The following is a 27303-nucleotide window of genomic DNA, read 5'->3' on the forward strand; positions in this document are numbered from 1 at the left end:
GCTGGCGGGCCCTCGGGGAGGGGCCTTTTCTGTGGTGGCTCCGACCTGGTGGAATCAACTTCCCCCCGAGGTTCGAACTACTCCCACCCTGCTGGCCTTTAAGAAAGCCATTAAAACTCTCCTGTTCTGGCAGGCCTGGGGCTGATGTCCCCGGGGGGGGGCGGGATATGATCGGACTCGCGGTATGACTGTATTATTTTATTGTTTTATGATTGTTTTAATCTCTGTACGCCACCCTGAGTCCTTTGCGATTGGGCGGCATATAAATAAAATTAAATACAAATACAAATACAAATAGCAGATACCTGGTTTGTTTTTATTTTTGTTTTGCAACCTGATAGGGTAACTCTAAACTAAAATATGATGTACCTGCTAACTATTTACTTAAATCATAGAATCCAAATGAACTAGTGACTAATTGATTTAATAAGAGGCAGCCTAAGAGGGAAATGCCCAAAGTAAGAAAAACAGTAGCTGTTAACCTTACATGGATGGCCAACTGAAATACATTACTTTCCTTATCTTTCATCAATTTCTGAAAACACATATGATAGAAGGGGAAAAAATTCTAAAGCTCAAGGAACTGCAGTTAGCAAACTTAAAAGTGAAAGCAATACCAGGTGTGTAACTTACTCAAGGAATCAGAGGTCAGTTCTGAGGGCAATTACCTCCTCTGGAGAACAGATAGTAAAATAAGGATGTAACGTGAACTACTGAGCTGTTATATATTCACTTAGGAAGCCAACATCACTTTTATCCAGGATGATTACAGTTCTGCTTTTAGGATCTCTGATTTCTTTCAATTATTTTCAGAAATATGAAAAATTATTTGGCAAAGTAAAAACAAGTGTCATTGACTAAATGGTTTTATCTTATTTCTCAGCTAAATTTGAATTGTAGGAGCTGCTTAAATCTATAATATTATTTAATTTGTTTCAGAGAAGAATTTATATCTTGCTGTAAGGTTTGTATGCTTCTATACATTCATATACAATCTTTTAGATTATACAGAATTAAAAATAGAAAAATCAGGGAACTTCTGGTTTGCCACCGCAGCTGCCCTGGCCACTAGAAGGCGAGCTCCATCTTCCATGTCCAATTTCGCACCACTGGGGGACCCTGGAAAGGGTAGAAAGTCGCCCTGTAGGAGCAACAAGCAAGGAGGGGACTCCCGCTTGATTGTGAGAGGGCAGTAGCCCTTCCACTCGATCCGGGGCAGCCCTCCAAACCAGCAGACAAAAGACCAGCCATAGAAATGTGGCCCGTCACTAGGCTGCAGATAGCCAAAATCAAACTTACCACCTATAAAGCAGTGCAGATGAGACTGGGTGAGATCTGAACTTCTCTTCAATCCTAACTATTTTTTCCACCAGTATAAGCTGCCCAAAGTATTCCCTCCCCATGGAGAGAGGGAAGGGAAATTCCATCCCACCCTCTAAAAACAGCAGCGACTGACTATCCAGGGGAGTTTAAGACGCTGAAAGAATAAACTGATTCTAACTGGATTTCTATCTTTCTAAAATTTGAGGACTAAAAGATTTCTTATTCTTATTAAAGTTTTGAGTTTTTACTTACAAAAAGGAAGTAAAATTGGAAAAAGGATTATAAAAATTCTGGACTTAAAAAAAATCTTAAACGATATGAGCGACATCTTGTGACTAAAACTGATATATTACAACTTATTATTGTCTAAAAGAGACTTGGCTTGAAGCCCAGACTATAGATAAGACTTTTGCAACTTTGGCAGATTTCAGCTGTGAGAAGCCCAGCTGTGTTCTATACTCAGTGACAAAATTATTTTCATTCTCTGATTGTAAAGCTTTTAATTTAACACACCACTAAGAGAACATGGATGAAGATCAGGAACAGATTCTCTTTATGTTGAAAGCAATTTATGAAACTATTCTTACAACTTCTGATGAAATAAAAAGCTACAGAAAAGAACAAGATGTCAGCCTAGATATATGAGCCCAAACTTTGATTACAACTAAAGAACAACACAGAATATAATAGAAGAAATGGAACAATCAAATACTATGATAGACGATTCAACTGATTAACAAACACAGTTAACGAAAAACCCAGAAAAGGGACAAACAACACTGAAAATGGAAAAGACTTTCTATATAAACCAGAAGAAACCTGAAAATCAAGAAGAAGAACAGACCGAAGGGAAGATAAACATTTCAGGACAACTATGTCAAGATGGAAAAATAGAGAGATGATTTGTTAGTCCTTCCAAAACAATGGCGACTGGATGGCCTCTTTTATCTCAAATAATATGTATAATAACAGAGGGAGATCTATTTGATGACTTAAAAGCATGGATATGGAAGGCGAGTTGGCAAAGAAAGAAAGCTAGAACAAGGCTGAAGAAAATTGGGGTTTTGACTTATTAGTGAGGATTAAAATAGAATATGCTCAAATAGACAAGATGTGTCTTTTGAATACTAGATTTTGTTATGAACTGAAAGAAAACTTTGGTCATTTAAAACTTGTATTTATGTTAAATCAATCTGATAAAAGATGGTATTCTTGATTTATTTCCATTAAAAATTAGCAGAAAATGAATATTTTCTTGTTCAACATTTACAGTGGAATTCTGATGGAATGAAACTTCTAGTGGAGCAAAAGGAAGCTGAGAATTCCTTGTACCAAGCAGACTGTTCATCTGTCAAGTTATCTGATTCAAAAACTAAAAAGACTATTATGCTAAGAATTTTTTTTTTACACAAGTATGATGTCAGACAACCTGGTTTATAAAGGTTTATAAATAGAGAAGAAAACAAGAAGAAATCAAGAAAATAAATATGAAGCAATCAGTCATGGAAAAGAACATAAGCCCATCAAAATTCTACAAAAGCATGAAAAGGAGCTGGTATCAAAATGTAGGGTATTCACACATGTTCTTTAGCTTCTGCCAAGCATCCTCAACTTTTAAAATATTATTTAATTATTTAATTAAATTAAAACAAAAAAGAAACATATAATAAACCAAAAGCCCAGTCCCAATCATAACCTGTATTTCCAAAAAGACCTTTAAACCGTATACATAGATCCAAGAGGTGTTATTGAATAATAAATGGTGAACAAACTTTGGGCAATCCAGGATTTTTGCAGAAGTTCTTTTTCGCCTTCTGATAAATAAAATGCTTTATGATAACATGTAGCTTCAGTCTCAAGAACCATCATTTTGTTAAAGGACCACATACTTTTAGAACTATGAAGGTACCTACTAATTAACAAAGATCGGAGACCAATTATCCTACTCTTCACCCATTACTCATTACTGAAGTGGTAGAGAGTATGAGAAACTGTGAAACATTAAAGGGAATAGTTTGGAATCTTGATATGGAGATAAGTTGTTAATCTTAACTGATTAAGCATTGGCAATGACCTAATGAGAATCATTACACAAAAATGTACTTAGTTATTCCAGCTACGCTTCCTTTTTTTTCTCTATTTTCTCTCCATGATCTAACTTTGATGATGATCCATTAAAGAATACAATTTGATATTGTTCTGTAAAAGGGATACAAAATAAAACTTGTGCTTGGTCATTTAATGGCATGTCAGGGGTTGCACTATAAAAGTAGATGTGGTCTGAGAAAAAAATAGTGTTGGCTTATTTTTGAATTTAATAAGTTGTCTTTTTTGTTGTGACCTGGGGACTACATTTAAAACTTCTGACAAGTGTATGCAGCCTTGGGACCTCAGATTACATATACAGTAGTGGCCAAAATTGTGGAAACCTTTTGGGAAAAGTGTATTTTTGAGGTTTGATGGCTAATATCACCACATTTTTTGGAGTAGTGCCATAAAATTATATATCAATAGAAAGATAATTTAATCAAGAATGTAATGCAACAAAGTTTGTTCAATTATCTATACTGTATTCTATGAAAGGTTATAGCCAAATAACCAGAAAAAGGAAGCATAACTTGCTTAGGTTGATATCAGGTAGCTTTCCTTCATCTGATTGTAGCCAATGAACACGAGTGTTTAGAGAGCCAATCAGGTGTCATCTTGTTTTGGCAATGAGCCAATCAGATCACAGTAGGATTCAGTTATTGATGTCATATACTGAAACTGAGAGGAGGTGTGTTATGTGATCGCTATCAAGTTGGTTGGAGTTTTTTGTGCTCTTTCATTTAATGAGCTTGTAAAACGTAATAAAATTAAAGTAATGGTGCAAGGAGTTGACTGGTCACCCAGAAAGCGATGTAACATAGTATTATTATTAAGTGCACAAGGCTACAGTTGTAAAGAAATTAGAAGAAAAATTGGTGGAAACTTAACCAAAGGTGGCATTTTTACTGTACACTTTTCCCAAAAAGTTTCCACAATTTTGGCCACTACTGTATCTGTTGTATAAAATGCTAAAATATTAATGACATTTTATAGACATACATATCCTTATGAATACTCCCATAACAAATATATTTATATATCTAATACACAAGAACATATTCAGCCAAAACTATCAAATCAAAGAAACAGAATATTTTGACAAGTGAACAAAACAATTTGTATTCTTATTTTAGACCATGGGGCAGTTGTTGAGAACACATTTGCACGCAACATATTCCAAGTTAAATCTTTCTTAGTATTTTTGTTGATAAGGTTCAGAAAAATCTCTTCATGAACTGATGTTCAAAAACATGAATATTGCTGAGTCAGCCCATAATGAGTTTAGCATAAAACAGTTATATATGCTTTATTTGATAGTTTTATTATTTGCATTCCAGTTCCCTATTTATTACTCACATAAATTAACTAGCATTCAAAAATAGCATTCTAACAAATGTGGCATCTATATATTAGTAGAGCAGATCCTTGTGCTGTAGTCTGCATTGCTAATATGTGCATCCAATTCTAACCCTTTTAAAAATTGTCCTTGGGGATCCCTTTCAAAGTCTCAAGGGATAACGTTGACAACATGAAACTCTAGCTATGCTGACCTCAACTGATTTATTACGAACTGGGAAAATATACACTTCAGAAAGGTATTACTTTCTTAATCCATTGAAATCCTCCTACATGTCAGTATCCCCCTTCTTCTTTCACCACACAGTATTGGCTAAGTTACTGTTCAAACTCATTATGCTGTTAAATGTTCTTAGAGAGACAAAAGCCTTAGCTATTGCTTGCTGACTATTATTTTGGCAGGGAGAGGTAAACATACATGTAACTTTTTTAAAAAAATAATCAATTAAGCTGTCAACCAAAACAACAATAAAGCAATTCCATGTCAGTTATAACGTAAGCAAAATTGACCAGAATTCATATAACTATTTATTGGATAGGATCACATACTCCTGTAAGCCTGTTTGTTAAACAAAATATAATGGCATGGTTTGTACATAATTATAAGTTGTAAATCATAATTTACAAAACAGGAATGATGGATTCATACAGTACAATTTGTTATGGTTCATTTGCATGATATATGAAAATAATAAATCTTCATTTATTGTCTTAAATGTGAAATTATGTAAGATGAAAGAGATAAGTATTTCATTGGAAGAAAAATATATTACATATACAAACAGTGAAGGCAAGTCTATTAGCAAATGTCTTAGTACTGTAGATATTACAATATAGTAATAGTGGATTTTAGGAGGAGACTTTTTATTTTACCCCCCTCTTATTATATCAACAGTACAGTGTCAGCAATATAGTCCTTCAAATTTTGGGGTTCTGTAATCTTCCAAGATATGAAATGGACGCTTAATAACAGAACCATCATTAAAATGGCACAACAAAAAATATTCTTCCTGCATTAACTTAGGAAGTTCAAACTGCCCCAGGAGCTGTTGATACTATTTTACAGAGGAATTACTGAATCTGTCATTTGTACTTCTATAACTGTCTGGTTTGTACAAATTCCTACTGATAGTCAAGATTGCTGAAAGAAACATTGCAACCAGCCTTCCTTCCATAGAAGAACTATTAATTGTGCCATACAGAAGGAGAACTGACACGATATCTGTAGATCCCTCACATCTTTAACACAAAGTGTTTCAACTCTTTCTCTTAGGTTGGAACTACGGGGTATTATATGCCAAGACAACTAGACACAGAGACAGTTTTTTCCCTCATGCCATGACTCTACTGCACACCAAATTCTCGCAGTTGATAAAACAGGTGATTACTAATATGCATGCATAAACCATAGAACAGTGATGGCGAACCTTTTAGAGACCGAGTGCCCAAAAACTGCTCCGCCCGTCCGCCCCCCCATCCTGCTCCACCGTCACCCCGCCCACCCTAATGGCCCTCCACGGCCCACAGCTCTGCTGCCATGTGCTTGGCTGCACTGCTCCACACGGGCTGCACCCGGGGGTGACTCTCCTCCGGGGGGGCTGCTGGTGAGGGGGCTGTGGGGGGAGGCAGGGCTGGGGCAATGGCCTGCATGCCCACAGAGAGGGCTCCAAGTGCTGCCTCTGGCACTTGTGCCATAGCTTCACCACCGTCAGAGAGCGTAGCTAGAGTATTTATCCTTTTATTACCTCTTATGCCCTTTTCTACTAGTTGCACACTTTAAATATTATTATTATAATGGATCATCGCACAGTCAGCCAGATGTTCAGACTGGATTTGGCATTTTGTCTACCTATCAAGTCTTTACCCAGGACCTGGGATAGGCAGATGTGAATGTTTGATGGTATTACAGATATCGTCGCAGGATGGAAGCAGTTCCTAGTAAGGCCGCCTTTTGCAATTGACTAATAGCGAATTTGTCAATGCCAATGATGTTCAAGTGGTGCTCCAGTTGTTTTGGGATTGCACCCAAGGAGCCTATGACTATTGGTACTACCTTGCTTGCTTTTGCCACAGTCTTTCTATTTCTATTTGTAGGTCTTTGTATTTTGTTATCTTCTCCAGTTCTTTCTCTTCTATTCTGCTGTCTCCAGGCACTGCCACGTCCACTATCCAGACTTTTTTGTCTGTCTTATTGACAATTGTTAAGTCTGGGGTGTTATGTTGCAGGTGCTTGTCTGTTTGAATTCTGAAGTTCCAGAGCAGTTTAATTTTATCATTTTCTATGACTTTCTCTATTTTATGATCCCACCAGTTTTCACTTACAGGCAAATGATATCTTCCAATGCACCATTGTTGCTACTTTGTCATGCCGCTGCTTGTAGTCAGTCTGTGCAATCTTCTTGCAACAGCTTACCAGGTGGTCCACTGTTTCTTCAGCTTTTTTGCATAGGCGGCACTTACTGTCTGTTGCTGTCTTCTCAATTTTGACTTTATATGCGTTTGTCCTTAAGACTTGGTCTTGTGCAGCCAGAATTAGTCCCTTGGTCTCTTTCTTCAATTTTCCTGCTCTTAGCCATTGCCAGGTCTTATTATTATCTACTTTCCCAGCTATTTTTTTAACGTACTGGCCATGTAATGCTTTGTCTTCCCATGCCTCTATTCCAGTGGTTCTCAACCTGTGGGTCGGGACCCCATTTGGGGTCGAATGACCATTTCATGGGGGTCGCCAAACAAGGCTGTCCGCCATTTTTTTCCCCTTTTCTTTGGCCACGCCCCTGGCACCCAGTGATGTGTAAGTGGTTGGGGGTCACCACAACATGGGGAACTGTATTATGGGGTCGCGGCATTAGAAAGGTTGAGAACCACTGCTCTATTCTGTTCTTCATTTGGTTTTTCTTGTATGCCAGTTTGGTCTCTCCAGTAGTCAGTAAGCCTTCCCGATATACTAATTTCAGTGCATCTTCATCATTCTTCTTCAGATATTCTTCCTAAGCCATTTTTTTCTTCTTCAACCATCGGATGTACTTGTAGCATTCCACGCCCACCTATTTGCCTTGGTAGATAAAGTCTGTCAATTTCACTGCGTGGATGAAGGGCATGATTCATTGTCATTATTTTTCTGGTCTTCCTATCCATTGCTTTTAGTTCTGCTTGAGTCCAGTCCACTATTCCAGCTGTGTATCTAATGACTGGAATTGCCCAGGTGTTGATTGCCTTTATGGTATTTCCTCCATAGAGTTTGGACTTTAAGATCTTCTTTACTCTCTTGATGTATTCACCCGTAATCTTTTTCTTGACTTCAGTGTGCTTGATGTTGTCAGTTTGAAGGATACCCAAGTATTTGTAGTAATCTTCCTCATCCAGACTCTTAATGTTATTTTCGTGGGGCATCTTGATTCCTTCAGTTTTCACTATTTTTCCTTGTTTGATAGTAAGTGTGGCACATTTGTCCAAGCCAAACTCCATTACAATATCTTGGCTATATATACGGACAGTGTTGAGCAGCGATTCTATTTCAGATGATGTTTTTTCCATACAGCTTCAGATCATCCATGTAAAGGAGGTGGGATAGTCTGGCAGAAGTTTTTGATGTTTGATAGCCATGTCCTGAGTTATTCAGTATTGTTGACAGAGGAAACAGTGCAATAACAAATAGTAATGGTGATAATGAATCTTCTTGAAATATTCCTCTCTTGATATTAACCTCTCCCAGTCTCTCACCATTGATCTGCAACTGTGTGCCATCGATCTTTGCACAAATTTTCTGATGTTTCTACTGACTCCTGTTATTTCTAGGCACTTGATTATCCAGTTATGTGGCAGAGAGTCAAATGCCTTTTTGTAGTCAATCCATGCCACATTCAGGTTGGTCTTCCTTTTCTTGCAGTTTTCATTTTGTCTATTAGGAGTTGAACTTTTGTTCCTCTGCTATTGGGACGGTTTCCTTTCTGCTCAGGTGGAAAGAGTTTGTTTTCAACTAGATGCTGTTGTACTGCATCAGCTACCATACCATTTAGTAATTTGAACGTTGTTGGTAAGCAGGTAATTGGCCTGTAGTTGCCTGGTGTTGCCCCTTTTGCTGGATTTTTCATTATTAGGTAGGTTTTCCCAATTGTTAGCCACTTTTCAATTTCTCCTCCTTGTAGCATATTGTTGAACTGCTTGGCAATGAGTGGGTGTATAACAATTAGATGTTTCAACCAAAACCCATGCAGTTCATCTTCACCTGGTGCTGACCAATTTTTGATTTTCCTTGCTCTTTTTCCTACCATTTTTGTTGTTATTACTAGTTCTTTTATTTCAACTTCTGTTTTATTTGCATCCACCTCTTTTAACCAAGCCGCATCCTTATTGTATTTCTTTGGGTTATCCCATATCTGCTTCCAGAACTGCACTGTTTCTTCCTTGTCAGGTACTGACTGATTCATTGCAGTTTCTCCATTGATGGATTGGTAGAAACGTTTCTGATTGGATTGAAAGTGGAGGTTCTGCCTATAGTTTGCAATTCGAGCTTCATATCTACTGATTTTCCTGGCTATAGCTGTTATTGGTTGCTTTATTATTTCCAATGCTTCCTTGATCTTCCTTGTTTCTAAGTGGTATTTCTTGATTAGGTATTCTTTGGTCTTCTTGTTCTTCAGCTTCTTTTCTTTCATCTGTTCTAGCTTGCTTACATGTGATCTTAACTTGCTGATCTTATTTTCTAGTCTAACCTTCCATTTTTGTGGTGCACTGTTTGTTTGTTTTTCTTCTTTGTTGATTTTGCATCCCAGGTATTCAGTTATAACGGCAGCTGTGCTGTACATTAGTTGGTTTGTTTCTTGCAGTGAATTGGTGCTTATACTTGATATTGCAGTATTTGCATCTTTTAATGCTTGTGCTAGCTGTTTCTTTGGAACAAGCTTCAATGCAGGCAGTCTTATTCTGTTGTTTTTGTGCTGATCTAGATGCTCAGTTATTCTTTGTTTCAATTCTTTTATTTCTTTAGTTAGAGGGTTTTGTTCTTCCTGAGGAAGAGGTGCCTGGTTTCCAATGCAAACAGTTGTATATGCTGGATTCCTTCACTGCCAACTCCCCCTGGTTTGCCTCTACATTCTGAATTACTTCTTGTAAGGCTTTGATTTCTTTGCTCTGGGTAAACCTTTGCAGTTCGTCCAATTCTGTTTCTGTGAATACTTTATTTCGTATTATAAATTGGCGTTGATCTGCTAGTCTCTGTTCTGTTATTTCTGATTCTGGATGTTGTTCTTTCCAGAACTGGTGCATTTGTTGTAGATATCCTCTTCTTGTTGGACTTGATCTGTAGTAACAAATCATTATTTCTTTGTTTTCAATCACTGTGTATCTGCAACCATGTGCTTGGCTTGCTCTGCTGCCATGTGCTTGGCTGTGCTGCTCCACATGGGCTGCACCCGGGGGTGACTCTCCTCCGGGGGGGGCTGCTGGTGAGGGGGCTGTGGGGGGAGGCAGGGCTGGGGCAATGGCCTGTGTGCCCATAGAGAGGGCTCCAAGTGCCGCCTCTGGCACTTGTGCCATAGGTTCGCCACCGTCATAGAGTGTGGCTAGAGTATTTATCCTTTTATTACCTCTTATGCCCTTTTCTACTAGTTGCACACTTTAAATATTATTATTATTATTATTATTCACACAGTCAAGATATATGTTCAGAGTGGATCAGGCATTTTTGTCTACCTATTAAATCCTTTCCAAAGATCTGGGATAGGCAGATGTGGATGTTTGATGATACTATATACATCACTGCAGAATGTAAACTGCTCTGAGTAAAGCAGTGCTTTGTAGTTGACTGATGGTGAATTTATCAATGTCAATGATGTTCAAGTTGAGTTCCAGTTGTTCTGGAATTGGGCCCAGGGCATCTAAGACTATTGGTACTACTTTTCCGTTCTTTTGCCAGAGTTGTTCTATTTCTATTTGGAGATCTTTGTATTTTGTTATCTTCTCCATTTCTTTCTTTTCTATTCTGCTGCCTCCAGATACTGCAATATCCACTATCCAGTTTTCTTTTGTCTTTCTTATTGACAGTTATTAAGACTGGTGTATTATATTGTAGGTACCTGTCTGTTTGAATTCTAAAGTCCCACAGTAATTTAGTTTCTTTATTTTCTATTACTTTCTCTATTTTATGATCACACCAGTTCTTCCTTGCAGGAAAAGGTTATTTCTTGCAGATCTTCCAATGCACCATGGTTGCTACTTTGTCATGCCATTTCTTATAATCACTCTGTGCAATCTTGCAGCAGAAAATCAGGTAGTCTACTGTTTCTTCAACTCTTTGCAGAGATAGCACTTGCTGCCTGTTGCTGTCTTCTCAATTCTGATTTTGTATACATTTGTCCTTAATGCTTTTTCTTATGCAGCCAGAATTAGCCCTTCTGTTTTTTTCTTCAACTTTCCTGCTCTTAGCCGTTCCCAGGTCTTGTTATTATCTGTTTTCCCTGCTATTTTTGCAATGTATTGGCCATTTAATGCTTTGTCTTCGCATACCTCCATTCTGTTCTCCATTTGGTCTTTCTTGTAGGTCAGTTTGGTCTCTTCAGTAGTCAGTATGCCTTCCTGGTATACTAGCTTCAGCGCATCTTCTCCATTATCCTTCAGATATTCTTCCAACGGCCCTTTTTCTTCTTCAACCATCTGATATATTTGTAACATCTCACACCTACCTATTTTTATAGGTAAAGTCTGTCTACATCACTACGAGGATGAAGGGCATGATTCATAGTCATTATTTTTCTGGTTTTCCTATCCACAGCTTTTAGTTCTGCTTGAGTCCAGTCCACTATTTCAGTTTTGTAATCTAATGACTGGAATTACCTGGGTGTTTATTATTTCTGTATTGTTTTGCAAATACACTAAGTGCTTCTATACTAGAGATCAATTCCTTGTGTATTTAACCACACTTCCCAAATAAACTATTCCATTCTGTTCTATTCTTTTTTCTATTTTTATTTTATTCAAAAAAAGTTAAAATACAAAATTGAAATTTTTTTAAAAAAACCAGCAAAGAAAGGAAAAAAACATAAAGCAAAGACGACAATGGAAAAAAATGCATTAAAAATCAGCACATATACACATATTATCTCCCCCCAGTTGAATACTGATTAATACATTATTATATTATTCCCACCCCTTGTGAACCCCCCCAAATTTTTAAACTACTGTCTATTTGCAAATCACTGACCTGTCATCTATGCACTATATTAATGATAAAATAGTTAATAGGAAACACGAATAATAACAAAAAAGTAAGGTTAAAGTTTCAAAACCCTCTGTTAACAATTATTGTAATTAAGTTGAAGTTAAGTAGAAAATTTACCACAGCATCTTATCTATCCCAAATCATCCTGAGAATTAAGATGGATCCTAGATCAAATATCCATGTTTGTTTCTTAATATCATCACTTATCAATTGTTGTCTGGTTAAATATAATAAATTCAGTCTCCACAATAGGTCTATCTTCCCAAAAGGTCCAGATGAACATGGTTTCCAATTAAGTATGATAAATCATTTCCCAACCTCCTTCAATCCTCCTAGGGAAAATCAATTTATCACTTCTTAATTCAATCAGGCTTTCCTGTTATAAAAGATGCAGCTTGAACTTCAGAGAGGCATATGCAATCGACTCTGTACAGTCTATAGCTATTTTCAATGGGTCTGCAACTTTCAAATCATATTTCTTTTGTGAATCTAATTTATCTAGAGCTATCTGCATCTGAATATTTTCCACAGCCATTATTATTTCATCAACTTTTTTAAAAAAGTTTTCAACTAAAAATTCTATCTTATTAAATAGTCTTTTTCTTGCTTGTCTGTAATCTGATACAGAGTTGCCCTGCATAGCTTAGCCAGGAAACAAAGAACACTGAAGCAAAGTGGAAAAAAAATAGGGAAGACATTTTCTGAATATTTCAATCCAAGATTAAAACAAAAATTAAAAAAATAAGCTCCAAATATTTTGCAAAATAATAAAATGCAAAAACACTGTGGTGAGAGTCCAATATTAATGTAAATCAAATGAAAACACTTTCACCATCCTAAAACACATGTTTCCTTATAGAAAGGTGAAAGTTATTAAAAATAACAACATAAATCAAAGGGGAAAAAACAGAGTCCACCAGAGGGTTAAAATAAATCAGCATTCAACCAACCAGTCAACCTTTAAAGATAAAAAACAAAATATTTAAAAAGTGAAATTAAAACCCAGAAATGCTTAAGAAAAGGAATTGCCAAAAGGAAGATGGATGTCCAGTGACTTTCCAACCACTCTAACAGGGAATTGGAATATTCAAGACTCCCCTTCCCAGATGGGTTCATGACCATCCAAAAGCTATCTTGGTCATTCCTAAGTGCTCCCATTCAAATCCAAGGAGCAGCACTGCCAGAGAAGTCGCTTTGGCAGCAAAATCAGCAGAATGTCTGCAAGAGAGAAAAAAACTTCTTACTGTTCAGCAGCCATCTTGGAGAGGAGTCTTATTCTATTCAAAAATATAATATTTGTTCATTGATTTATTGAGAAAATAATCCAAAGCTACATGCTTCTGTGTAACAAAAGTAAGTCTAAGATTATCAGTTCATTTAAACAAGAAATTAGAATCAGGTATTTCAATCAATGGAACAATAATCAGTTCTGAGTGTGGGAAGTCTGCCTTCTTTAAAGAACAGAATTCTGGGTATTTAATCTGAAACTCCAATCTTCACAATACAGAAATGTGGAAGTGTATCATGGCTTGTACAAAGGAGATTTCTGAGGACCTCGATGGATGAAAAAGGTGACAAAACCAATTCTAAAGAATTTAGACTCAACTGGTCCACTGTCAGATAGATGGGGTACAAATGGAGACAATTTAACACCACTGTTACCCTTTCCAAGAGTGGTTGACCAACCAAGATCATATTAACAGCAAACCATGTAATACGTCAGGAAGTCTCAAAGAGCCTGAAGGTAACGTTTAAGGAACTGAAGGTCTCTCTTGCACAGTAGTGAACATTGCAGGATAAAAAGAGAAAGCTGCTACACTCCAAAAGAACATTGCTGCCCATCTATAGTTTGCAAAAAAAAATATTACTCAGATAAGCCAAAAGGTTCTTAGAAAAATGTTCTATGGACGGATGAGACCAAAACAGAACTTTGTTGCTTGAACGAAAAGTATTATATTTGCTTAAAGGCAAACAGTACATTCCACCATAAGAAACATGGTGGCAACATCATAGTTTGGGCCTGTCACTTCTGGATCAGGATGGCTTAGCAATACTGATGGAAGATTGGCTTCTTAATTTTACAAGCAAATTCTACAGAAAAATGTTAGGGCATATCTCCATGAACTGAAGCTCAAGAGAAAGTGACATAAATCATATGATCAAAACAATGGTTAGCAAAAGAAGCAATTTTGGGTCATATTGACCATTTTCAAAATATTGAAAATTCAAAAACCTATAAGCACCAATGTGTAAATATATCCAAAAAACCATGAAAATAACTTTGATATTTTACTTTATTCTATTATAGATAATCCTTGACTTATAATCATAATGGAGCCTTCCCATTATGGTTTTAAGTTCTAACAGCTCTGTAAAGTGGGTTACCCACATAACTGATTTTATGACTTTTTCGGTGTTGGTCATTAAGCAAACACCACCATTGTTAAGCAACCCAATTGTAAGTAAATGCCAGTTTTCAACAAACATATCATAAAATATGGTCATGTGACTATGCTATAATGCAAACAGGTGTAAATGTAAGCCAGATATTGAGCTCCAAAAATGGTAGTCACATGACCAGGGGTATAGCCATCAGAACCTCAGAACTAGGTTGTAAATAAGTTATGAAAGACTTCAAAAGGTTGTAAAGAGACTGGCCATAGGTTGAGGACTACCTACAAAAGTAGCACATGACAAATCTCACTTGGGCTTAGAAAATAAGCAAAGTCCAGCCTAGTTTATATTTAGATGGATAGCCAGAAGAGAATACCAGACATAAACTAGTTTGAGAAGTTGAAAAACATCTTTGAAGCAAGAGTGAATATGAAATGTTTTTACAGATAGTCCTTGACTTGCAACCATTCATTTAGTGCACTGAAAATTATAACAGCACAGAAAAAAAATAATTTAAGCCTGATTTTCATAGTTATGACTATTGCAGAATCCCCATGATCATTAGCATTAATATTAGATCCTCCCACCTATGTAGTACATTGGGCAGCAAGGGATCTCCAGTATTTTCTATTTTGGGCAAATACTTCAGCAACTTCCTATGTGATGGTCTCAAGCCTGGATGCAAAAGGAGGAGGGTTAGGCATCAGGCTAGCAACCTGTCCCTGTAAAAATTATAGCCGCTTCAGAAACAGCAAGAAGAATCTCAAGAAAATTTAGCATCTATAATCAGGTGACCGAAATTCAGGTGCTTGGCAACTGCCATGTATTTATAACAGTTGCATTGTTCTGGGGTCATGTAACCTTCCCAGGCAGCTTCTGACAGGCAAATGGAGGAAATCAGATTTGCTTAACAACCACATGATTTACTTAACAATTGCAGTGATTTGCTTAATAATTGTGCCCAAAAGGTCATAAATGAGGAACAGCTCACCTAACAACTGCTTTGCTTAGCAACAAAAATGTTGGGTTCAATTGTGGTTATAAGTCGAGGACTATGTGCGATAAGAACAAACCCCTCTTTCTGTATAAACTTACTATTATTTTTCCTGTAAGAATCAGCCTTCAGAGATTATCTGACAATACAGAGATTTTGGATATACCTACATCAGAATGTGTAACACTTTTGAAATTAAACATTAGAATCTTGGGTTCACAACTCCCTCATGCTTGAATTATCAGTTTTACAAATTAAAAATGATTATTCCACAATTAGATATGGCCTAATTAGATATGGATAGGATTGGTCATTGTAATATATTTATTGTAATGCTAAAATTGGACTGCATAAAACAAAACTTGTTAAAGTGTTTTGCAGCATCTTAAAAGAGAACACATTACCATATTTATTACTGCATGGCTGTTTTATGGATTTTTCTTTTTCTTTTCATTTCTATGGATGAGTCACTCATCATTTCATCCAATGCATGAAGTATAGCATTCACAGAGAAGTACTGCACATATTGCTTTTGGAAGAAATGAACCCACAAGCAGTGGTTCTGAAAAAATGGACCCCAAAGGTAGGAAATGAAAATTTGTCCAAGATTTAGAATATCGATTTATCAAGGATTGGAGAAATCATCAAACTCTTTTAACAAGAGAATACAAATGGTACCATTTTAAGTTGTATATCTCAAACTGGATTGCTTATATGGATTGTTTATATGGCATTGCCTAAAACACTTGCACAAAATACTATCACCACTGCAGCAATAAAATGCTTAAGTATTAAATATGTAATCCTTGCTATTTATAATTAAATTCACTTGTTTGCTTACTTACTCACTTATTTACAAGACTTACATAGCTTCCTATCTCATATGATTGCTCACATTAAGCCATAAAAACATAAACGCACTGTAAAAACATTAAATAAAATTTAGTCATCAGGACATAAGAATTTAATTGCACTGATAAAAAATTGACCTTAATAAAAAATAAAAGAGCTTAATGATATATATATATATCTTTAGAAGAGGACGTTCTTTTCCGCATATATAGCCTTTCAATATACTTTCAGTATTTATTGTTTTTCAGTATTTTAGGACAACTGTTTTTCGTTTGTTTTGCACAGCGTGACAGCAAAGAGACCGCATGTAGCAAAATAATTATTTTCTGAGAACAGACAAAATTGGGAGACAAAATACAGTGGGAAGATTTTCTTTTACTTACAATTTGTTAAAGTGCTTACTTTATTATTCGTATAATGAAATACAAAGTATTCTCTAAAATGTATTTAACAGACTATAAGAAGACGAAGAAATCCTAATTAAAGCTAATGCAGACACCGCGCACATCTTTCGCATTACCGAAGGTCTTTCCTTTCTTCAGATGACTTTTCAGTTCAGACCGTCCCCAGAAAGTTTCAGTCACACAGGAAGATCTGTATCTCAGAATCCTCTAGGCCGATACACACGTTCCCAGGTCTTCCCAATATTGGTCTCATACTCTTAAGAACGCGTCCCGCTTTGCTTGTCGCTAGGTTACGCCACCTTACAGCGCATGCGTAACAGCAGTTTCTAGAGCGCTGAACTGCAGAATAGAGTTTCGCCAGGGGGCACAACTTTACCGTCATAGATCATAGACTTCTATTCATTAGAGTCATATAAAGTGAGACTTTCTAAGTTCATATTAGGCACCATTCTTTTTCTGAGGAATGGAATTATAAAATGTCATACAAAGCACATTAAAGGACCAATTCAGATATTGAAGAGAGATGGCTAGATAAACTTCCCCCACCTCTCCACAACCCTTTTTATGTATTTCTCAATTCAGCTATATTACTTGGTTATATATTGCTCAATTCAACCAACTATATATGTTGGTTACATTTTATACACAAAAGAGGAGTGATTTTTTAGTTTGGCAGAATTAAGATGGGTGGACATCTTAAAGTGCCAAATTGGGAAACACTGGTATAGAGGCAGAACCGTTCACATCCAAAGCTTTCTTATTTAAAAAGTTCATAGGATCGTAATTAGTAATTTGTTTCCAAATATGGGTAATTAAATAAGTGCACTAAGTTAAGCTTGGAAAGGTCTGAACGGATTTTATTGCGCTTCAATGGATCAAGCCCAAAAGTTCTTAATGTGAGAAAAGTCGCTTCGGAATCTAGTTTCATATTAACTAAATATAATCGCTATATTTCATAGATCTTGTCTGAGCCGGAAAATAGGTAGATCTGACGTGCTTGGATAGGAAAGATCAAGGCTGATCTGCTGCCAAAAGAACTACAAAGAAGAGTCCCTCAAATCGTCAACAGAGCTCGAGCTCCAGGCGGTGCTCGCTAAATGTTTATGTACGTCTATGCTTTCATTGTGTAATTGCTAGCGCATGCGTGGGGGGGGGTGCTGAATTGGTTGAAGTTGCTTAACCTTTTCTGGGGAGTCTGCCGTTCCCTCTTCCTGTGCCACAGCTTTGGTATTGTAAATTAGAAACACGATCCAGTGTTATTTCCGAATGCATTCTCAGTTTGCTGGAAGAATTATTTCTTCCTTCCAATTCTGAAACACATTCACACAGCTTGACTGTTAGCGACCCGAGGAGAACGGCGGGGAGAAGAGGGAATAATACTGTACGAAAAGAGAAAAACAATGAAACAGTATTTCTCTTCCCCCTGCATTCTCAATTTTAGCAAGCTGACGTCCTGCTTATTATTACTGCTAAAGAGCCAAAAGAATGGAACGTGGAGTAAGGACTAGTTAATCACCAGCAAATGCTACAACTCCATAACATGCAATATTATAACTCACAAGGCAGTATGTAAATACCAAGAAATGAGATACAGCAATGAAATGATACTCTTTCCTTAGCAAAATGCAGAAAGGAAAGAAGGAAGGAAGGGGGAGGAAGAGGGAAGAGAAGGAGGGAGCGAGGGGAGAAAAAGGAAGGAAGGAAGACAGTGAAGAAGGAAGGGGAGAGAGGAGAGAAAGTAAAAGGAAGCAGTCTGTAGTAGCAGCCAAAAAAGCTAATACAATCCTGGGGTTGTATAGATGGGCATAGAATCACACGAAGTATTAGTGCCGCTTTATAAAACCCGAGTGAGACCACACCTGGAATATTGCAACCAATTTTGGTCATCATACTACAAAAAAGATGTTGAGACTTTGGAAAAAGTTCAGAGAAGAGCAACTAAAATGATTAAAGGCCTGGAGACTAAAACATGAAGAAGGGCTGCAGGAATTGAGTTTGGCTAGTCTAAAGAAAAGAAGAAATGGAGATGACACGAGAGCAGTATTCCAGTGAGTCTACCACAAAGAAGAGGGGGTCAAATTATTCTCCAAAGCTCCAGAGGGCAGGATGAGAAACAATGGTTGGAAACTGACCAAAGAGAGAAGCAACCTGGAATTAAGGAGAAACTTCCTAACAGTGAGGACAATTAACCATTGGAACAGCTTGCTTTCAGAAATCATGGGCGCTCCATCACTGGAGGTTTTTAAGAAGAGACTAGACAGTCACTTGTCTGAAATGGTATAGGTTCTCCTGCTTGAGCAGGGGGCTGGACTAGAAGGTCCCTTCCAGCTCTATCTATTCCAAGGAGGAGAGGGAGGGAGGAAGGAAAGGAAAGGGAAAGGAAAGGAAAGGAAAGGAAAGGAAAGGAAAGGAGGAAGATCCATTGAGCAAGAATGTTTCTCAATCTGACATGCTGTAGATGTATTGAATTACTATGTCCATTACTTCCAGCCATCATATTTGAAAAGCGTAGTACTGGGGATGCTGTCCCAAATATACAAAATGTGTAAAAATCCTAAAAGTGGCCATTGTAGTCCTGCATATACAGTAGGAAAACCGTATGAAGAATTTTTCTATAACAATGCAACTTGAGCTGCCAAAACAATTGGAAAATTTGACCAGGGAGAGAATGAGAGCATACACAGAAACAATCTCTTCTATCTTTCTCCAATGTTCATGTATTCAAGCAGAACGTCTGAAGGGGAACTATTTGTGCTCATTTGAATAAGTGCAGCTGTCAGCATAATCCAAGCCAGGATCACACATAGAACCATATGTGTTCTGTCCAAAGCAAGTACTGTACAGTTTTCTTTCAAACTCCTAGAAGACTGGAAAAAAAGCTGGATTTGGATTTTAAATATGCACATATTCAATTCCACTATATAATATTTCTCACTTTTATTCACCAACTCAAAGCAACGTTCAAACTGCTACTTGTCTTCTTATTTTCCCCACCAGAACAAGGTAGCTAGGGCTGAAATAAAGTGTCTGGTCCAAAATCACCCACTGACTCGATGGATGAAGATGGACTGGAATGTGGTATCTTTGCTCCTCCTGTTCAGCATTTCAGCCATATTAAATAGTTGAACCATTCTGTACAGACTTTCAGGGTGAGAGTTGGAAAAGGGAGAAAAAAGGACAAAGAAAGGGCAATCACACTGAACCTCAAATAAAATTAACCTATATAGCTTTATATTATCCACTGGAGATTAATTTTGTGTTTCAAAGCATATGTGCAGATTCTGATGGAAGAAGGATTTGAAAGAGAAATTGTATTTATTTGCAATATCAATACATCACAGCAGGAAGGAAAAATGAGCAACATATAAAAGTCACCTAACTTTTCCTCCACCTGGTTTTGCATGAAATCTAACAAAAAATCGGTACATTTGGTTGATCATGTTTATAAAACTCCCAGGATAAGGAACCAGGCAAGCTATTTATACTCAAATGTAATCTAATACAGATAGTCTTTGATTTATGACTGGTCGCCTAGCAACTGTTTAAAGTTACAACCTACCTGAAAAAGGGGAACGTACAACTTGAATCCAATAAGGAACCTGGCAAGCTATTCGTATTCAAATGTGAGTAATCTTATAGAGGCAGTCATGATATATGACTGGTAGCTTAGCAACTATTTGAAATTACTATCTATCTACAACTTGGATCTAAGATTCCAGCAATGCCTTCCCAATAGTCACATGCCCACATTTAAGACATTTGATAACATGGACACATTTACAATTGTTTGCAGTATCCCATAGTCATGTGACCACATTTAAAAATGATTTGGCTGAAAACCAGCATTTATTTCTGGTTTTAAGCAAAACCACATCATAAATGGGTTCACTTACCACTGTGGTGTTCCCTTAACTATTGTGGTGTTTGCACTTAAAACCATTTAATGACTACTGCAAAAACTGTCATAACTGGGTCAGTCATGACCCATTTTCCAACTGTTATGACATATACCCGTAATGGGCAGGTTCCATTACAATCATAACTTGAGGACCACCTGTAAATGGATATAATTGAACCTGCTTTTGTATCCAATTTAGATCAAAAGGTACAAAAATCATCTAGGAATCTGGAGAGAGGTTTATGAACAAGTTAATGCCTTTTCCCTGTTTTAAATTTACTTATGGTACATGTAACTGATTACAGGGATCACCAGAATGCTAATGGAAATTGTTTTTCTTGCTATAATATGGTACTCTCAGTTTCTGATGTTAATGGTCTACTCAACAAAGCAGAAAATTGCATGGTAACTGGACACTTAAAAAAAATGATCTCCATGCATCGGTTCTTAATACAGTGGTTATAGGGGTGCTCTTGGAAGACAGCTGATAGGCCAGGTTAGGGACAAACAACATGGACAAAATCTGTCTATATTGCTAGTCAATAATGACTTGATGATTCATAATCAATCAATGAAGTTGTTATAAATGGACCGCACAGTGGACCATTGTTTTAAAACAACAGGAGCAGCAAATATTAATTGGCAAATAAAATATATTATCTCATTTATTTCCTGACATGGTGCCAATGTACCAGACTACAAAGGCATAAACAGGGCAATATTAAACTACCTATATGATATTGTGGATACCTTTGTGTGGAAAGTATCAAGTAACTGGTAATAGTTTGGAAAAAATTCAGAGAAGAGAACCTAAGATGACCAAAGGCCTGGAGACTAAAACATATGAAGAACAGCTGTGGGACTTGGGTTTGACTAGTCTAAAGAAAAGAAGAAATAGGAGAAGCAGTATTCCAATATTTGAAGGGCTGCCACAAAGAAGAGGGGGTCACGTTATTCACCAAAACACCAAAGGGAAGGACAAGAAACAATGGTTGGAAACTGATCAAAGAGAGAAGCACCCTGGAATTAAGAAGAAACTTCCTGACAGTGAGGACAATTAACAATTAACCAATGGAACAGCTTGCCTTCAAAAATCTCACTGGAGATTTTAAAGAAGAGACTAAACAGTGGCTTGTCTGAGATGGTATAGGTCAGTGATGGTGAACCTTTTAGAGACCGAGTGCCCAAACTGCAACCCAAAGCCCATTTATGCATCATCGAATGCCAGGTGGGTGTGGCCCATTGAGTGGGTGTGGCTGCCGTGGTAACAGACTGGGACTAAAAAGTTCAATCAATCAATTCCAACTTTGCAAGATCTTTTTTTTCTCGCAAGAAGTTGAAACTGACTGAACCCTTTTTTTTTTTTTTTTGCACATGGCAGCGAAGGCCTAAAGGAAAAAGGTTTTATAAAACCCAGCTAAAGGCCTAGGATTGGGGCAACGGCGTGTGTGCCCACAGAGAGGGCTCTGAGTGCCACCTTTGGCACTTGTGCCATAGGTTCGCCACCACTGGTATAGGTACTCCTGCTTGAGCAGGGGGCTGAACTAGAAGACCTCCAAGGTCCTTTCCAATTCTATTCTATTCTATTCTATTCTATTCTATTCTATTCTATTCTATTCTATTCTATTCTAATGTAATTGTACACCTGTTGTTCATTATTCTTTTTATTTTTTGCTAATATATATATAATAAAATAAATAAAAATTAAATAAAATAAAAAATAAACCAAAAAATCTATTGAATAAATGAATAAAAGTATCTCATTTCATTCCAGAATAGTTGCTTAAAATATAAATATTTCTAAATGCTGTTGATACATTTGTGCCTTTGGCATTTGCTCATGACAGAGAAAATGCCTCATATATGATTCACAGAGAGCAGAACCTATTTCAGTATATTCATTTTCCACTACTTATTCCCTGCTCTTTCAACTAAAAAAATATTTTGTTCTGTTTTTTTCCTGTTTTAAACTATTCCAAAGGCACTTGCCAGTTGGCAACATATTAATCAAAACAGCCCCCCCCCCCCAAATTAGAAGACATCAATAAAAGAGCATAGTATTAAAAGCACATAATTAAAAGAAACGTGCCATTTGAAATAAGAGATTACTACTTTCTTAGAATCAAGAAATTATGGAAACAGAGTTGGTACTCAAAATAAAAGTCTCTGTCCCACCCACTGCGCTTCTGATAGCTGAGCTTCTGATCTTGTGGAAGAGATTCATAAAAGAAGAAATGGCTTTTCTTTTTGGAGTCTAAAGAATCCAGAGGAAAGAAGCATGCAAAAACTATCAATGCAAAACATCAAAATGGATCAGCGACAAGATCATACAGAGAAAAATGAAAAACCTTTGTAGGCTCGAGACCAATTTTGACCAAGACGTTCAGACATTTGGTAAGAGCTTTCTACCCCTTCCTTACAGCCTGGAAAAAAAATAAGGTATTACAAAGATAACTCAGGCCATGGCTATCAAACATCAAAAACATCTACCAGACTATCCCATCTTCTTTATATGGATGATCTGAAGCTGTATGGAAAAACACTCTCTGAAATAGAACTGCTGCTCGACACTGTCTATATATATATAGCAAAGTTATTGCAGTGGAGTTTGGACTGGACAAATATGCCATGCTCACCATCTAACAGGAAATAAAATGAAAACTGAAGAAATCAAATTGCTCTACGAAAATAACATTGAGTGAAAATGATTACTACAATTACCTGTGCATCCTTCAAGTTGACAACATCAAGTACACTGAAGTCAAGAAAAAGGTTAGAAATGAATATACAAAAGAATGAAGAAGAATCTTAAAATCCAAACTTAGTGAAGGAAATACTATCAAGGTAATCAACACCTGGACAATTCCAGTCATTAGATACACAACTAGAATAAGGGACTGGATTCAAGCAGAACTAAAAGTTTTGAATAGGAAGACCAGAAAAATAATGACAAAGTATCATGTTCTTCATCATCCCAGCGACATTGACAGACTCTAACTATCAAGGAAAATAGGTGGGCACGGAATGTTGCAAATACATCAGATGGTTGAAGATGAAAAAAGGGCATTGAAAAAATATCTGAAAGACAGTGGAGAAGATGTGCTGAACTAGTATATTAGGAAGGCTTACTGATTACTGAAGAGACCAAAGTGCCCTACAAAAATGATCAAATGAAAAACAGACTGGAGGCAGGTGAAGACAAAGCATTGCATGGCCAGTACATAATAAAAATAGCAGAGAAAACAGATAATAACAAGACCTGGCAATGACTAAGAGCAGGAAAGTTGAAGAAAGAGACAAAGGGACTAATTCTGAAGGCACAAGACCAAGCATTAAGAACAAATGCATTCAAAGCCAGAATTGAAAACTTGGCAGCTACATGCCTTATTGTTTTCATCTTGTCAAACAGACAGCAAGTGCCACCTACGTAAAGAAGCTAAAGAAACAGTGGAGTACCTGATTAGCTGCTGCAAGAAGATTCCACCAACTGACTATAAGCAATAGATGATAAAGTAGTAACAATGGTGTATCTGCAAAAAACAGGTAGGACTTTAAAATATAGAAAGTCATAAAGAAACTAAATTTCTCTGGGACAGTGGTGGCGAATCTATGGCATGCCCCAGCCCTGCCTCCCCCTGCGGCCCTCTCCTCACCAGAAGTTCCCCCAGAGGAGAGTTGCCCACAGGAACAGCCTGTGTGGAGCAGCACAGCCAAGGACATGTCAGCCGGGCAGCAGGGACAAGACTCCACCTTTGCACCCCCTCGCGCGATGCTGCTGCGGGGCACAGGCGGAGGGCATGGCTACCATGGTGCTGCAGGCGAGCTGTGGAGGCAGTGGGTGGGTGGGGCAGGGGCGGAGGAGGGGCAGGCAGGGGCCAGAGGATGGACCGGGCACGGAGTGGATGTGGGCTGGGGGCAGGCAATTTTTGGGCACTAAGTCTCTAAAAGGTTCACCATCACTGCTCTGGGACTTTAGAATTCAGACAGATACCTTCCAGATAACACCCCAGACTTAACAATTGTTGATAAGAAAGATAGGAAAGACAAAAGAAGACCCGATAGTAAGGTGACCAACCGTCCTCCTTTAGGGAGGACAGTCCTCCCTTTGTGAGTTCTGTCCTCCCTCAAAAAGTGTCCTCCTACATATCCTCCTTTTCTATTTTTGAAGACTAATCTACAGGTCCTTTTTTTCTCATAGAACGCTCAGAACGGCGTTCCGGCACCTTTTTTTTATGGGTTTTTTTTCAACTTTTGCATGAGCTGTGCTACTCCTCCTATTGGCTTTCGAAAGCCAATAGGAATTGCTGCTGAGTGCACTAAAACATCTGGCCAGCAAACTTTGCACATATATGTTGTCTGCAGCGAAGGCGAATTGGCAGAAACTTTGCACCCCTCCCTGCTACCCAACTACACCATCTCCTAGTTAGTCCCGAAGATACCTGGAGGAGACTGGAGTAGCGATGCCACGGTAACTTTCTCTTGATCTTTGGCCCTGCAAGGGCAATAATGGCTGCGAGCGCAAGAGGCAGGGGCAGCAGGGCTGCTGCGGCTGGGGGTGTGAGGGGCGGCAGTGGCCGGCTGGCCCCCATGCTGTGGGAGCCAGGGGGCCTGCTCTACAAGGGGCTGCGCAGGGTGGGTGGTGGTACTGGCGGGGCAGCTGCAGGCAGGGTTTATTGACGGCAGGCTGCCCCCCCGGGGCTAGAGCTGGCACAGCTGGTGCTTTGGGAGCCACAGAGCCTGCTCTACACGGGACAGCAGTGTTGGCAGGGCAGCTGCGGGCGGGGGCATGGCATGTAAGCATAATTACAATATAAAATGTTATTGTTATAAATGTTTTTATTATGCATTTATCATATTATAGTGTATTCTATATTATTGTTACAATGAATAAAATGTTTCTTTTATTTACGATATTTTTTTCTTCAATTTATTTGTGTCCTCCTTTTCATTGTAAAAAAGTTGGTCACCTCACCAATAGTGGATGTGGCAATATCTGAAGACAGCAGAATAGAAAAAAAAAGAAATGGGGAAGATTACAAAATACAAAGATCTGCAAACAGAAATAGAACCTGGCAAAAGAAAGCAAAGGTAGTACCAATAGTAATAGGTAATTGTACAACCCCCAAACAATTGGAGCACCATATGAACACCATCGGCCTTGACAAATTCACCATCAGTCAATTGGAAAAAGTGGTTTTACTCACTACATCCTTCAATAACATCTGTAACACCATCCAACATCCATTTCTGCCTATCCCAGGTTCTCTGAAGGGACTCAATAGGTAGACAAATATGCCAAATCCAGCCCAAACATGTGGCTGACTATACAAGGAACCATATAATTATAATTAAATAATATAATTATAATTTAATAGTAGATTCAATAAGAGTAGTTTTCTGTCAAGGTTTCACGCAAACAAAGGGAAATATTTTTGTTTTCTCTGTCTTCTAGATTTTAGATCCAGAGTGACTAAATACAGGATACCACTGGCCAATAATTTAATTTTTTTTTCTTTTACCAAGTATGCAAAAGAGTAATCAAAAGATGAGGAGATCACTGCTTCATTTGAAGTGAGACGAAGTCCTAATTCAGCATGGTGATATGATAAATCAAAAGTTGAAAATAGTGTCCTATTTGATAGTGACAGAAAGAAATTTCTACAACTTAATCAGAATAATAATTATTCCATTACTAGCATACTATTTAACATACAAGTTTTTATGTTTGCAGGGTCGAGGCATTAAGCGGAGACACATTGTGTGAACAAGCTTTCTTTATTGATCTCACAACCAGCAAAAGGTGCACAGGCCTTTTATAGTGTCCAAAACCCGGACAGTGTCAGCCAATAGAAATCCAGCTGTTTTCGCACCTTGCGCATGCGCGCAAGGCTGGCGACAGCCAATCTGGTCCCAGGCAGCTTTTGGTCTGCCTGGGACCATTTGCAACATTTCTGAGCCGGCTCAGGACACAACACCCCTCCCTCCTAGATAAAACAATATACCTTATGATGTAACAGCACAGGTACATGTGTTCAAGGGACTGGGGGTTAGTGGAAATCACAATTGCCTGCACACAGACAGAGCACTCTTACATTAATAATTCTTACAAAAGAAAATACAACAAATAATGTTGAAGATAACACTCCTTCACTGAGTGTTTGTTCTGCATCTTGTTAAGGATTAGTAAGATTCCCTTAGAATTGACAGAAACATCACATAGTCTTCAAGATGTTTAGGTGGGCCCTTGGCCTGCTGTGACCTTCTAATGGCCAGTGAATGTGCCTGGCCTGCCAGCTCGCCTACCGGACTAAGCAGACCAGGATTTTGATGCCCCAAGGACCCAGGTAACCCACCCAGCTGCTGACTGGCTGGATCCTCTGAATCCAAACCAGGGTTCCTTGGGGGGGGGTGGAATTCCCCAAGTCCAGTGGAGGGGTGGAATTCCCCAAATCCACAATGGACTCCTCTTGGGAGCACTGTCCCTCGAGCCCAAGACCAACAGCTAGAGTGGCCTGAGTGGCGGAAGTGCCTCAGTACCCCATAGCCCCCATGTATGTGCCGGAGGTGCCAGAGTCAGGAGCCGCCTCCATGACAAACCCCCTTTTTGGAGACTCCCTGTTTGGAGCACTTGCTAAAGCCTGGTATGACCCCCATTCTGGAGCAATAACTGAATCCTGTGAATGTCCCTGTTCTGTCATGGGAACATGTGTGGTAGCGTGTGAAACCCGCTGGAGCTGGGAGACTGTGGTCCAGAATGAAGATTATAGTCTTTCTCCCC

General features: G+C 38.1%; 1 protein-coding gene across 6 annotated transcripts in view; it reads right to left on the reverse strand.

Annotated features, from left to right (window-relative positions):
* The window catches only part of ARMC3 (armadillo repeat containing 3), a 99505-nt gene extending 82598 nt beyond the window's left edge, over positions 1 to 16907 (reverse strand). For all 6 annotated transcript variants that reach the window (XR_005555184.1, XM_039331443.1, XM_039331444.1 and 3 more), the window contains exon 1: positions 16744 to 16907. The gene's annotated coding sequence lies outside the window, so the exon portion shown is untranslated. The remainder of the gene's footprint in view (positions 1 to 16743) is intronic.
* Between the last annotated feature and the right edge of the window lie 10396 nt (positions 16908 to 27303).

This window comes from Crotalus tigris, unplaced genomic scaffold (genome assembly GCF_016545835.1).
Source record: "Crotalus tigris isolate CLP2741 ecotype Arizona unplaced genomic scaffold, ASM1654583v1 scf7180000024437.13266115, whole genome shotgun sequence".
NCBI lineage: Eukaryota > Metazoa > Chordata > Lepidosauria > Squamata > Viperidae > Crotalus > Crotalus tigris.